Source organism: Anolis carolinensis, chromosome 4 (genome assembly GCF_035594765.1).
Source record: "Anolis carolinensis isolate JA03-04 chromosome 4, rAnoCar3.1.pri, whole genome shotgun sequence".
NCBI classification, from domain to species: Eukaryota; Metazoa; Chordata; class Lepidosauria; order Squamata; family Dactyloidae; genus Anolis; species Anolis carolinensis.
This window is the reverse complement of record NC_085844.1, coordinates 139,429,491-139,443,449: the sequence shown is the minus strand read 5'-3', so window position 1 is coordinate 139,443,449 and position 13,959 is coordinate 139,429,491. Positions and strand designations below refer to the sequence as shown.

General features: G+C 41.1%; 1 protein-coding gene across 2 annotated transcripts in view; it reads right to left on the bottom strand.

Moving 5' to 3' along the window:
- kiz (kizuna centrosomal protein) overlaps positions 1-13,440 on the bottom strand; it is a 128,548-nt gene extending 115,108 nt beyond the window's left edge. The window contains exons 1-2 of one of the 2 annotated variants that reach the window (XM_062977920.1): positions 13,267-13,440; positions 10,235-10,393 (exon numbers count right to left, since the gene is read on the bottom strand). The gene's annotated coding sequence lies outside the window, so the exon portion shown is untranslated. The remainder of the gene's footprint in view (positions 1-10,234; positions 10,394-13,266) is intronic. The other variant, XM_062977921.1, reaches the window with a different exon arrangement.
- Positions 13,441-13,959: the final 519 nt, after the last annotated feature.

Below are 13,959 nucleotides of genomic sequence, written 5' to 3'. Positions count from 1 at the left end.
CATCTAAGAATCCACCCCCAAGATGGAAGACAATCGTCCTCGAGCTATGAGGGATCGCCTAAGTAAGTAAGTAAGTAAGTAAGTAAGTAAGTTATACACTATTTTAAGTCTTTATCAACCAATTGTGTGTTGATAAATCACCTCCTTCTTCTCCTGTTGTTGCTTGGGCTCCTTTTCTCTCCCTTTGGCTTCTCCTTCCTCCCTTCCTTAGGCTGTAAATTGTAATTTTTTATGATTTATAATAGCCTTTTAGAGTTTATCGAAAAACCGCGAAACACCGAATCCTCGAAAAGTGAACCACGAAGTAGTGAGGGAACACTGTAGTGGAAATTGTGTATGTCTTTAGCAGTCTGGGAAATTGAACTAGCCATTTGTATTGGGTAGCTCATTCCATATGTTGTGATTATGTTACTGTTTGTGACTCTTCATAATTTGACAGCAATCTAAATTTAAATTGATGAATAAATGACTACTTATTGGTATCATTCAAGTTATCTAACAATCCAGAGGTAGGTATGTCTAAGCAAAATCAATGGGCTTGGTATACCAAATTCTGGATAGGATCAACTTATGAATAGGATAGATCTACCTCAATTATTTTAAAAGAAGAATTATAAGCATGTACCTCATTCTGTAGAATCTAAAGTTCTGGGTTTGTTCCCATGTAGCACCAGTCAACTGTTCCTTCTACTTGAATGGATCCTGTGCTTACATGCTCTGATCAATTATTCCATGATCTGCAGAAAACCTTAGACTACTGTAATATCCATAGCATTTAATTCTTGCAAACAAGCTTTAGGACTATGGTTTGTAATTCTGGTTTAGAGAACAAGCATGAACCATATTTTGCTTGTTCAAATATAATGAAAAACGTGGTTTCCCACAGACCCAGAAACTGTTAGCGTGATAGCATGGGGTTGTTCTAAAGCACCAAATGATGATTTGACATTGCATGAACTGGGCCTTTTATGTATTATAATTTTCAATCTGCTTTTAACTAAATGCATTCCTGTCATTCTTGAAAAACATAACATGGTGTATTGTTTTTTTTTTTTCTGTGTCTGTGTTTTCAGAGATGAAATGTTAGGCAGATTCCACCATTTAAAGAAGATCAAGCTTTTCTGACTATGAAGGCTTTGCATAGCAGGATAAAATGTTTTCTGAATACTGGTGAGAATATCACATCCATTGATAATAGGTAATATTAAAACAATATCAATACATTTCCATATCCAGATAACTAAATTATCTTCCTAAATGTGAAATGTCTCAAGTCAAATTTATTTATGTTATTTGCAGTTGTTTGCCATTTGACTATAATTCTCACCATTTTGAACAAGTACAAGCTTAAAAGGGATTGAAACAAAAGAAGCATTTGGACTGTCCTTGATTCTTACCATTAATAAATTGAGTGCATACAGAAAATGAGAATAGCTGCTAGACAGCCAGCTAGTGGCTTGCGATTGAGAAGCACAACTGATGACTCACCACACATGACAGTTGAATTGCCACTTGTCACCTTCTCTTCAGCCCTTCCATCTACTTCCTGAATCCCAGAAGGTAAAGTTTCCCACCTGCAGTTTCACATTAGATCCTATTCAGGTTGTCTATCTTGTTTAAAGCAGCTGTCAAAATTCACCAAAAGAAAAGAGGCAGGCAACTGGAGGACAGTCGAAGCATCGTGTATGAGTTTAGAGAAAAGCTGCTGTCTGCCATCTTCAGCTTTGTTATAATCAAATAAGATCTCAGTCCAGAAAACCATTTGATAATATGGTATATTTTCACTGGCTTCTAGAAAGTGTGTAATTAAGGCAACAGCGATTACTTTCCCTTCATGTTTCATGTCATTAAATGTAATGAACACCAATTTTTATTGATCCAGAGGGAAAGGAGTCAAAAACTAGAAAGAGAGAAATGTTCCTTGTGCTGAATCAGGCTTGATTTGTGCATCATAGTACTTCAATTGTGGGTGTCAGCAGTTTTCAGGGTTTCCAGCAGGACATTTTCCTTACCTTACTTTAAGATCCCTGATATTCACTGGTGGTCTCACATCTCATTCCTAGCTAGCTTCCAAATGATATAAGGTTCGGTGTGTTGGAGTGGGAGCATGGCAGTATATTAACTTACACTTGGGAGTTGCTGGGCCAAAAATTGGACAACATTGACTGCAATCTAACCCAGGTTTGGTCTTTTGAGGTTAGATTAATAAATTGATTTCAGGGTTCCAGATCTGTTAGAGGACACCGGATCATCCATTTCTCTTGACAGTAAAATTTCATCTTTTCTCTGGGCCTTTCTCTCTGAATAACTCATTTTTGGCTGAACTGTTTTTATAAGTGAAGTCGTTTGTTGCCAGTATATGCTATTGCATGTTTATATGCAAAGAGAGTAATATGTCCCCTTGTTTGACTATAACTAACTCTAGTGAGAAAAAAAGTCCAAACATCTCACAAAACTTTTCAAATTTTATCTGGTGCTCTTTATTATTTGAGGGTTTTTGTTCGGTGTATAATGCCAGTCGTAACCATGGGGAAAGTGAAGGACATGTTCCATTATGCCTAACAGACAAGAAAATGCAGGCTTGGTGAAATTGTAATATAAAGATGGCTTACCTATTGTCCATCCTTTTAATTGCTGATCACTTCTAAGATGAGCTAAAAGAATAAGGGTTTCCTACCTGCTTAATGTTGTAGAAATAGAAACACAATACACACAGCTAGTGTGTTTATTGAGCACCATCAATTGGGAATAGTTGAATAGTGACAACATTGTGAGTGAACAGGGTTGCCAACTTTGCATCCTTACAAGGTCCTTTTAATTTTGAATGATATGTAATGGACAAAAATCACAGGCACATTTTTCCCTATTGCAACATCTCTATGCAGATAAGACCTAAAGCGGTTTAATTTCTATTTTCCCTGCATCTTTGAAATGTGCATGAACTCCATGAAGGACAAGGTGGATCACAATAAAAAAGGAATTTTCCTACTGATCATTGCTGATGCGTGTTCGCTTATGGTTTTGTGGCACCAAGTTGAGAACATCTTTGTTCATGGAAGTACTGACTGACACAGACTCTAGGAAAGCACTGTAGTAAACAGTAGTCAACACAACCAATGAACAGGTGTGCTTTAGAGCTCCATGAGTGAATCACTGAGAAAGGGTATCACCATGCTCAAGAACATTTTCTATTGAACTATTCATTGATGTATTTAAAGTGCTTATTACAACAATTGTGTATGTAAGGTTATATGACACATATAGCACACTTACTGTGGCATAAAATGTTGGGGTTCACAGGATTTGCTTTCATTACTATAGCCTCACAAAGCAAGTCTCCAATCTTTCTGAATCTATGCTACTAAATAAAGGAGTACAATATTCAGCAAACATTGAATATGCTGAATATTTAAAATACTTAGCTTTGGCTTTTGGTTTGAAAAACAGTAGATGCTCCATATATGAGAAGAATACTTAAGTTAAGTAGAATAATTGAGGAAATGGGATATGGTGCCAAATAATATTATCAACCCAGTAGTTGAAAGCTACATCTTATTCCCTTCCTTATTTTTGTAGGTGGGGTGTTTTAGTGTGCCCCAATTTAGTTTTTAGTATGTAGTATGCTTTTGTTTAGTTGCTTCACTTTTATTTAGTATCTTTGTTGTATTTCTTCATATAGGTAGTTTTATATTATATTTTTAAATAATGAGGGTGTTAAAAAGCTTAGCTTTGGCTGGATCATGTCCATCATTTTTGTGACCTTTTTGAAATTTCTACCCCTAATTTTTCATTGCCTAGTGTCAATGAAACTAAGGAGTTCCATTGACACTGGTGTTGACTAAGGAGAGGAATAATAGTTGCCAAGGCTAGAATTAGAAAATTATTCACACGTTGGATGAGACCAGTTGGAGTCTTCATGAATAAACATCATTTACCGCTCTTCTGAATTAAAAGTAAATATGCCAAAATTATATTCAGGGGTGAGAGGGAGAAAAGTGAGCCAACAAAAGGAGCAAGGGGAAAAACCAAAAAGAAAAATGACTGAATAATCATACTTAGTGTTTATAAAGTGGGTTTATTTATGTAATCATTATTACAAGCAGCAAAATAAACCAATATCACCATAATCCTGTTAGAACTAAGAATTTTAGCTTGCCGAAGGAAGCCTATTGAATACTTAGCTGGAAATTATTGTTGTTGTTGCTATTATTATATTCCTGTCCTGCCCCTTATCAAAAGATCTCAGGGCAGCACGTCCCAGTAAGTAAAATCAATGCAAACAGATTAAAACAACAAGATGAATTTAAAATGAGTTTTGAGCCAGGTTTTTTGTTCACTGCTGACACCTTCAAGTACATCATTTTGATTGGATATATCTCTATATTCAGACTTATCACAGATATGTGTAGTCATTAAAAAGGTAAAAGGCTTGTGTTTTGTTGATGTGAATAAAAAACCACTGGTAAAGTTGCTCTTTTAATAACAGAGATATCTTGTCTACATGCTCACTTTATGGGGATGCAAGAAGGACTTTCTCTGTGGCTGCTCCACAAAGGAAAACTAGGGCTGAACCTACACTGCCATATGATGCAGTTTCAGAATGTGGATTAACTGCATTGAACTGGATTATATGAGTTCACATTGCCATACAATTTTGCATTCTGAAACTGCATTATAGGGCAGTGTAGATCCAGCATGGGATGTCCTCGACCCCATTTCCCTTGTCCTTCTGCCAGTAGGATCAGATCTTTTAAATTTGCTTTTGGCACCTGAAAGACCACTGGGGACTTTTAATTATGGGTGCATTTTTCTTTTAACTTGTTTGTTAAAGTTTTAAATATAACTATTTAAAAGTTAATATCCCAACTTACTGTGTTTTAGAGTTTTTTAACGATTGTGTAAAGTGACTTTAATCCCAGTATTGAGAGAAAGGCAGCTTATCAATAAAATTAAGCCAAACAATCTTTCACAATGATTTTCTGTTCTCTTGTCTACCTGTAATAAAAATGAGAAGACCTTAAGGGATAATGAGGTTATTCCTGAATTTTTAACAGTGTTCATTTAAAATTAGACAAGAAATTAACGTAATAAACACACAATTGTTTTTCAACCCCAAAGCCTCCTTACCTCAGTCCTATACTTTCACAATAAGAGGCTGTAGCTAATCAAGGATGACCACTTCATGATAAATGAGAAGTGTTGTTTGTGTTGTTGTTGTTGATGATGATGATGATGATGATTAACCCCGTGTAATGACTAGTGGGAGTTTTCCACACTGACAGAAGAAGAGCAACCATTTGAAAGGTATTGCAAAAGGTATTTGGCAGGCTTTAGACAGTTCTAATGACAAATGTTAAACTTCCACTCTATGTCTAACTTTTGTGTATTTTATTATGTATTTTATGAAAATATGTTTTAATATGTGTATTCTATGGAGTGTTTTTACATGATCACGTGCTTAACAATATTGTAATCCGCCTTGAGTCCTGAGGAGAGGCAGGTAAGAAATAAAATTATTATTACTATTACTATTAAAAGTGACCCCCCCTTGCTAAATACAGCCTTACCTTGCCATATAAAGGATGTCACTCCTTGCTTTCCTGCAAAGTAAAAAACTGTATGTACACCAGTCCTTACATTTCCACAATGAACCCTGGTAATAGTTTCTGCTTATAGAAATTTGCAAAAGACTATAAAGTCATGCTGGCTGACTTAGAAATTCTTAGAGACCATTTCTCTCACTTTTAAAAAAACAATTTCTTTATTAGCCTATAAAGCCCTAAACGGATCCGGCCCTGCTTATCTGTCTGAACATATCTTCCTCTATGAACCATCATGGAGGTTAAGATTTTCTGGGGAGGCCCTGCTCTCTGTCCCACCTTCCTTGCAAGTGTGTTTGGTGGGGAGGAGAGACAGGGACTTCTCAGTGGTGGCTCCTCAGCTCTGGAACTCTCTCCCCGGTGAAATTAGATCAGCACCCTCCCTCTTGGCCTTCAGGAAGAAAACAAAGGCATGGTTGTGGGACCAAGTTTTTTGCCAGTAAAGTAATGCAGTGCAAGTAATAAATAAATAGGGAATGTGTACAATTGACAATTGGAATGGCCCCCATCTACGATTTGGGATCATGTGATTTTAATGTTTATATTAGTTGTTTTCAGTTCTATGCCTTCATTTCTAAATGTTGTTTAATATCTTATGTTTAATAATCTTATTGATTTTAATGCATAGTTATATGTTTTGGTTCAGATGTTATGATCTGTTTTTATATGTATGTTATGCATTGAATTTTGCCATTATTAGATTGTAAACTGCTTTGAGTCCCTCCCTGGGGTGAGAAAAGTGGTATCTAAATGCAATAAATAAATAGAGATTCCTAGAGAGATGCTCCATCATGACTGGAGTAAGCTGGTCATGGAGCCACACTGGAGGTGTGGGATTCTGGGAGAGAACTTTTTTTTTAGAGATTCTGGGAGAGAACTTTTTAAAAGTCAAATCCGTGTACAATCAAATCCGGGAAAAAAATCCAAAACACAAATGTGGCAGGATTAATGTAATGTAATGTATAGTAATATCAAATGGCATAATTCTGTAATAATCAATCACCTCATGAAGAAACACTTTACATCAGGCATGGGCAAACTTGGGCCCTCCAGGTGTTTTGGACTTCAACTCCCACCATTCCTAACAACCTACCGGCTGTTAGGAATGGTGGAAGTTGAAGTCCAAAATACCTGGAGGGCCCAAGTTTGCCCATGCCTGTCATAGGGAATGATGTTCCATGCTTAAAGCTCTTCTCCCCGCTTTGAGAACCACAGTTGACGAGGGGCCGTTGGGCTTTCTTCTCCATTCTTGCCTGTCGGAAGGGCGGCGAGGAGGGCTGTTTGGTGGACGACGAGCAGGACAAGGCGCTGAGGAAGCCCGCCTTCCTTGGAATGGGCGGCTCTCCTTTTCTATTTCTAATCACCATTGTTATGCTGAGGTTATTCAGCTAGGGGTGAGTGGATCCAGGTACGTCTCCTATGCTTCTTTTTCTATTTATGTCTTGAATGGCAGCGGCATCGCTCTAGCGAAAAATGCCCCTCAAAATGCTGTGGTCCTCTATAAAGTGTCAAGGGACACACATGAAACAGACTTGGGCTTACCGGAGTGTCAGCCATAGTTACAAAACTATGTAACAAAATTTGAAAAATGTTCCCGGTTTGACAGTGTTGTTTCCTGTTTAATTCGGAATCACTGGGTTGTTGTGCATTTTCCGGGCTGTATGAGTATGTTCCAGAAGCATTCTCTCCCGATGTTTCGCCCACATCTATGGCAGGCCTCCTCGGAGGTTATGAGGTCTGTTGGAAAGTAGGCAAGTGAAGTTTATATATCTGTGGAAGGTCCAAGGTAGGAGAAAGAACTGTTGGAGGCAAGTGTGAATGTTGCAATTAATCACCTTAATTATCATTGAAAAGCCTTGCAGCTTCAAAGCCTGACTGATTCCTGCCTGGGGGAATCCTTTGTTGGGAGGTGTTAGTTGGCCCTGATTCCCCTGTCTTTTGAGTGTTGTTCTTTATTTACTGTTCTGATTTTAGCGGGGTTTTTTTTTAATACTGGTAGTCAGATTTTGTTCATATTCATGGTTTCCTTCTTTCTGTTGAAATTGTCCACATGCTTGTGAATTTCAATGGCTTCTCAGTGTAGTCTGACACGGTGGTTGTGAGAGTGGTCCAGCAATTCTGTGCTCTCAAATGTTATGCTGTGTCCAGGTTGGTTCATTAACTGCTCTGCTATGGCTGACTTCTCTGGTTGAGCTAACACCTCCCAACAAAGGATTCCCCCAGGCAGGAATCAGCCAAGCTTTGAAGCTGCAAGGCTATTCATAGAATCATAGAATCATAGAATAGTAGAGTTGGAAGAGACCTCATGGGCCATCCAGTCCAACCCCCTGCCAAGTATTCAATGCTAATCAAAGTGATTAATTGCAACATTCACACTTGTCTCCAACAGACAAGAATTCTTTCTCCCACCTTGGACCTTCCAGATATATAAACCTTCCTTGCCCAGTTTCCAATAGACCTCACAACCTTTGGGGAGGCCTGCCATAGATGTGGGCGAAACGTCAGGAGAGAATGCTTCTGGAACATGGACATACAGCTCGGAAAACTGACCGCAACCCTATGTTGAATTGGTTGAGACTATTAAGATATTCATTGAAAAACTATAGCTGAATGTGCTGCACGATATCCCGCCAAAACGAAGTTTTTGGAGTTTAATAAACTTTTTCCATTATTTATGACAGAACCAATTAAGAAATCACAATTATAACCCAGGGAGAAAAATCGTGTAATTCAATGGCGACGGGAGATCTGATTGAGAATGAACTTCCGTTTAAAGCTGACTTCCTAAGCAAGGCACCGCAATAAAGAAATCAAGCAGTCGTTGGTCTGCAGGAGAAAAAAAGTCACTCACCTTTCCTACTTTTGCCTTCCTACTTTTCGCTGCTGCTACCTTTGTTTCTGCTTGTTTTGGGGTTGCTTTTAATAGGCACCGACGCCCCGATTCTACTAGAGAAGGAGCCCAACGAAAATCAATGGTGAAGATGTGTTGTCGAAGGCTTTCATGGCCGGAATCACTGGGTTGCTGTGAGTTTTCAGGGCTGTTTGGCCATGTTCCAGAAGCATTCTCTCCTAATACTTCTGGAACATCGACCATACAGCCTGGAAAACTCACAGCAACTCAATGGGGACGTTTGGAATCGGATGTCAACGAGGAAAGAACAACAACAACCAACCATCGGCTTCTGCCGAATGCGGCCAGGAAAAAGAGCAACATCCTTTATTTCAGTAGTATTTGCTCTAATTTAGTAATCTTATTCCTCTGTTAATTTTTCTAAGATTAACGAGGAGTTGGTTTCAGATATTAGGGAATAAGGTTAGGCAATCCGACACACGAAACCTCTGTCAGAGAGCTGGAAGTGCTCCTAAACCTAAAAGAATATAAAATGCTGGAAGGGATACACCCTGGATAGGAGATCTCGTGTCAAGAAGCGATTTTGGACACCAGGATGATAGTGTATTCTAGAAGAAAGACACATTTTTAAAAAGTCTTGAACTAACACAGCCAACAGCTGTATTCGTGATACAGATAAATTCATATCTGCTCCCAAACCTCCACTGAAACGAATGACGACTGAGCATATCCCATTCATTTCCCTGTGCAGATAGATAGACACTTGCTACGCCCTGAAGGGGATTCTATAATTAGAAATCAGGACAAAAATAGTATTTTTAAAAAGTAGGCGGGTATGTAATTAGATTAGAAGGCATGTCTTTGTAGCCTTTGTCCCGAAGGTGGTTGGTTTGCCGAGAAAAGAAACAGAAGAAGGCTGTCCTTTCACTGAATGCGGCCGCCAAGAGCCATCAGACTTATGTCTAAAGTGAATCACACAGATGCACTTTCACGAAGGCCAGGAGTGTCAACATTCCAGTAGAAACATTATAACTCTGCCTTCCTCCTTCCTTCCGGTAAACGCAGTGCTCCTCTGACAGGCCTCTTCCACACAGCCGAATGAAATCCTACGTTTTCTGCTTTGAACTGGAATATATGGCAATGTGGACTCAGATAACCCAGTTCAAAGCAGATATTGTGGGATTTTCTGCCTTGATTTTCAGGGTTATATGGCTGTGTGGAAAGGGTGAGCGAAGACTGACACTCTCTTTGTGCAGAGAAAAAGCAGGGTATAAATAAACATAAAAAGAAAAGGAACGACAACAACAACAACAAAGACAACAACAACAACAAGGTTGTAAGGGTTCTGGGGTAAAAATAAACTAACCAAATATGTCCAAGGAGCAGAGAAAGCCTTAAAAGTCCAAACCTTTGTTTTTAATGAGGGAAGCAATAAGAATTAAAATTTCGCAAGGCTAATTAGATATGTATAATGAACTCCCAAATCCTTCAGAAATAATATTAAAACAGTGGTCAAAAGGAAGAAACGCCGAACTGGTTGCTGAAATGGTGGACAGCTCCTCTCCAGCGCAGTCGCTGTTTCCAAGTGGAGGAGAAAAGCATTAGAGTTCATTTCCACCAAAAATCTCACACTCAAAAAGCTATGAATCATCTCTCTTGTCACTTGGTTGGTAAACAAGGCATATTTGGGTAAGACAGAAGCAGGAGAACTAATGCTAAACTACATAGATCTGTACCTGTAGAGCTCCCCTCACTCTATTTGTCTCTAGTTTGTATTACTTACCAGAAAGTAGTAATATTTAGCCACTGTGTTGTCGAAGGCTTTCATGGCCGGAATCACTGGTTACGGTGACTTTTCCGGGCTGTATGGCCATGTTCCAAAAGCAATCTCTCCTGACGTTTTGCTCACATCTATAGCAGACATCCTCAGAGGTTGTGAGGTCTGCTGGAAAATATACAAGGGAGGTTTATATATCTCTGAAAGGTCCAGGGTGGGAGAAAGAGGCAGGTGTGAATGTTGCAATTTCAAGGCCTGGCTGATTCCTGCCTGAGTGAATCCTTTGTTGAATTACACAGTGAGGCCACTGAAATCCACAAGCATGTGGACAATTTCAACAGAAAGGAGGGAACCATGGAAATGAACAAAATCTGGCTACCAGTATTTTAAAAAACTCTAAAATTAGGGAAGTCAATAAAGAACGACGACGCTTTGAAAACGGGAATTCCAGGCATGAAATAATCAGGGCCATCTAACACCTCCAAATAAAGGATTCCCTCAGGCAGGGAGCAGGTGCAAGGCTTTTCAATACTAATCAAGGCGATTAATTGCAGCATTCTCACTTGCCTCCAATAGACAATAGTCTCACTCTGGACATTCCCCAGATATATAAACCTCCCTTGCCTAGTCCCCAATATTCCTCACAATCTCTGAGAAAGCCTGCTATAGATGTGGGCGAAACATCAGGAGAGAATGCTTCTGGAACATGGACATACAGCCCGGAAAGCTCCCAGCAACCTATTTAATCATTCTTTGATTACTGTTAAAAATATCCTATTTTTGTTATGCGTCTGCCTTAGAGAGAATTGAATCCATGTTTTCTTTAGCGCATCTATTCTTCATTCAGTGTGTTTATATTTTTAACAGGTGGCGCCTGAAACAAAGGATGCAAAAATAATTGTATACTTCCCCAGAAGTTACATAACGCACCGATGTGGGTCAAAGCGAGGATTACACGAACCTGGTCTGATTTGGACATTCGTATTGCAACAACAACAAAACACACCTCTTCACCTTTAAATTCATTTCAGTCTTTTATTGTTTTTCAGAGGGAACATGGTCGTTTCCAGTTCATGGCTGGCTAAAGGACATCAAAAATCGGAATGGGGACGATTTTCAAATAGAAAGCGGCCTAATATGGTCCACCCCCCCCCACCCCTCCCGTAAAGGACAGAGGCGGAATGCTTCTCCGATCTCTTTCAATGAAATAACCCCAAACTAGAGGTTACTTCAGACCAAGGCCGGAAGAGGGGAAAAATCACACAGACGAGGAGGAAATGGTTTTTGATTGGGTTGCTGTGAGTTTTCCCGGCTGTATGGCCATGTTCTAGAAACATTATTTCCTGACGTTTCGCCCACATCTATGGCAGGCATTCTCAGAGGTTGTGAGGTCTGTTGGAAACTAGATCAGTGAAGTTTATATATCTGTGGAAGATCCAGGATGGGAGAAAGGACTTTTGTCTGTTGAGAGTGTTAATCTTGCAATTAATCACCTTGATTAGCACTGAATAGCCTTTCAGATTCAAGGTCTGTCTGCTTACTGTCTGGGGGAATCCTTTGTTGGAAGGTGTTAGCTGGCCCTGATTTACTCATGTCTGAAATTCCTCTGTTTTCTCAGTGGTGTTCTTTATTTACTGTGCAACCTGGACGCAATATATTATTTGAGAACACAAAAATGCTGGACCGCTCTGACAACCACCATGTGAAGACTACACAGAGAAGCCACTGAAATCCACAAACATGTGGACAATTTCAACAGAAAGGAGGAAACCATGAAAATGAGCAAAATGTGGCTACCAGTATTTAAAAAACTCTAAAATCAGGATAGTAAATAAAGAACAACACTCTGAAAACAGAAGAATTCCAGACATGAATCAATCAGGGCAAATTAACACCTCCCAACAAAGGATTGGCACTCCATGCAGTCATGCTGGCCACATGACCTTGGAGGCAGGGCAACCAAATTTTCAGGTTTTTTTAAAAACTGGTTTACTCATGAATTTTTACAAAGTTGAAGTTTATCCACTGAGCCTGATTTCTATATTATTTTGTGTTATGCAACTACTCTTCCTGTTTCATTTTAAAAAAGTTTCAACCCTCCCCCCCCCCCGAAATTTTTTCTTGGCAGCCAGATCTTGATGCTGAAAGGCTATTCAGTGCTAATCAAGGTGGCCAATTGCAACATTCTCACCTGCCTGAAACAGACAAGAGTTCTTTCTCCCACCCTAGTCATTCCACAGATATATAAACCCCACTTGCATAGGGTTCTAGTGTGTTTTCCGGGCTGTATAGCCATACAGCTCGGAAAACACACAACAACCCTGTGATTCCGGCCATGAAAGCCTTCGACACCACTTCCATAATTTCCAACAGACCTCACAACCTCTGAGGATGCCTGCCATGGATGTGGGCGAAAACGTCAGGAGAGAACGCTTCTGCAACATGGCCATACAGCCTAGAAAACTCACAGCAACCCAGGTTTGGGATTCTTGCCGGGCAGAGTCTCTCGCGCGCGTGCCTTGCCTTCTCTCTCTCCCTCTCTCCCTCCTTTCCTTTGAATGCTGTTTAAAGGCCAAGATTGGGGGATAATGGGAATATCATCAGGAGACAATTACCCCCTTTCAGCGCGCGCCCACTTTCCCCTCACCGGGCCTGTGATTTCGGAAATAGGATCATTTGATTTCATCTCGCTCTCAATAACACACCCAGCCGCCTCCAAAATTGCCAGCTTGGGCAAAAGCCGCCCTTCGGAAGAAGAAGGCGATTGGGGGGGGGGGGGGGGAGAGAGAGAGAGAGTCTCGCGCCGCTCCCGCGCTTTTTCTCCCCCCTTCATGGGGAGGGCGCGCGCCCGCCAGGCTGAGGCTTGAGCGGGAAAGGGAAAGGAGGCGGAGGCGCCTGTCCTGCCCCGAAGCCATGCCCTCAGGGGGCCCCACGCGGAGGGAATAGCTGGGGGAGCTCGTCAAACTCGGCCTAGAACCAGAGCCTTTCCCGCTCAGAGACCCTCCCAACCCAATCCATCCCTCACACCCGGCACATACCAATGACTGGCGCGTGGGCCCTCCCGGCGTGTCTCTAGGGATTAAATCGGGCCTCACGGAGAAGGCGGGCGTGTGGTCTCGTCCTCGTCTTCCTTTCTCATTTCCTTCCTTCCTCGTCCTCTTCCTTCCCTCGCCCTACGAAGAGACCTTTCCATGGCCATCCAGCTGACATTTCCCTCCCTCCCTCCCTCCCTCTCTCCCTCCCTCCCTCCCTCTCTCCCTAAGGGCTTCCTGACAGGCAACAAACCAAGAGCGCGCTCCCGCTCCCCCGCGCGCTCCCGCCTGCCCCAAGGCGTCCCTTATGGCTCCTTTGGCGCCTTCTGGGCGCTGCTCCCTCCTTTGCTCCTTTGGCGCCCAAACAAACCAACCTCAGCTGGAAGGGCGGGGGCACCTCCCTCCTCCTTTTCCTCCTTCTCAGAGACTTGGCGGCACTTCTTTGTCTTCATATCACACACATACACACACAGAGAGACCTGCGATGCGCTGCATTTCTAATTAGACTGAGGAGAGCAAACGGGGCAGGGAAGGCGCCTCAGGGCGGGCGGGTGTCTCTCCTCACAAAAGGGAAGATAAGGGCCTGGCTGGAGCTGAACCCTGGACTCTCTTTCCACACACTCGAATAAAATCCCACATTATCTGCTTTGAACTAGAATATATGGCAGTGTGGACTCAAGATAGTTCAAATATGACATT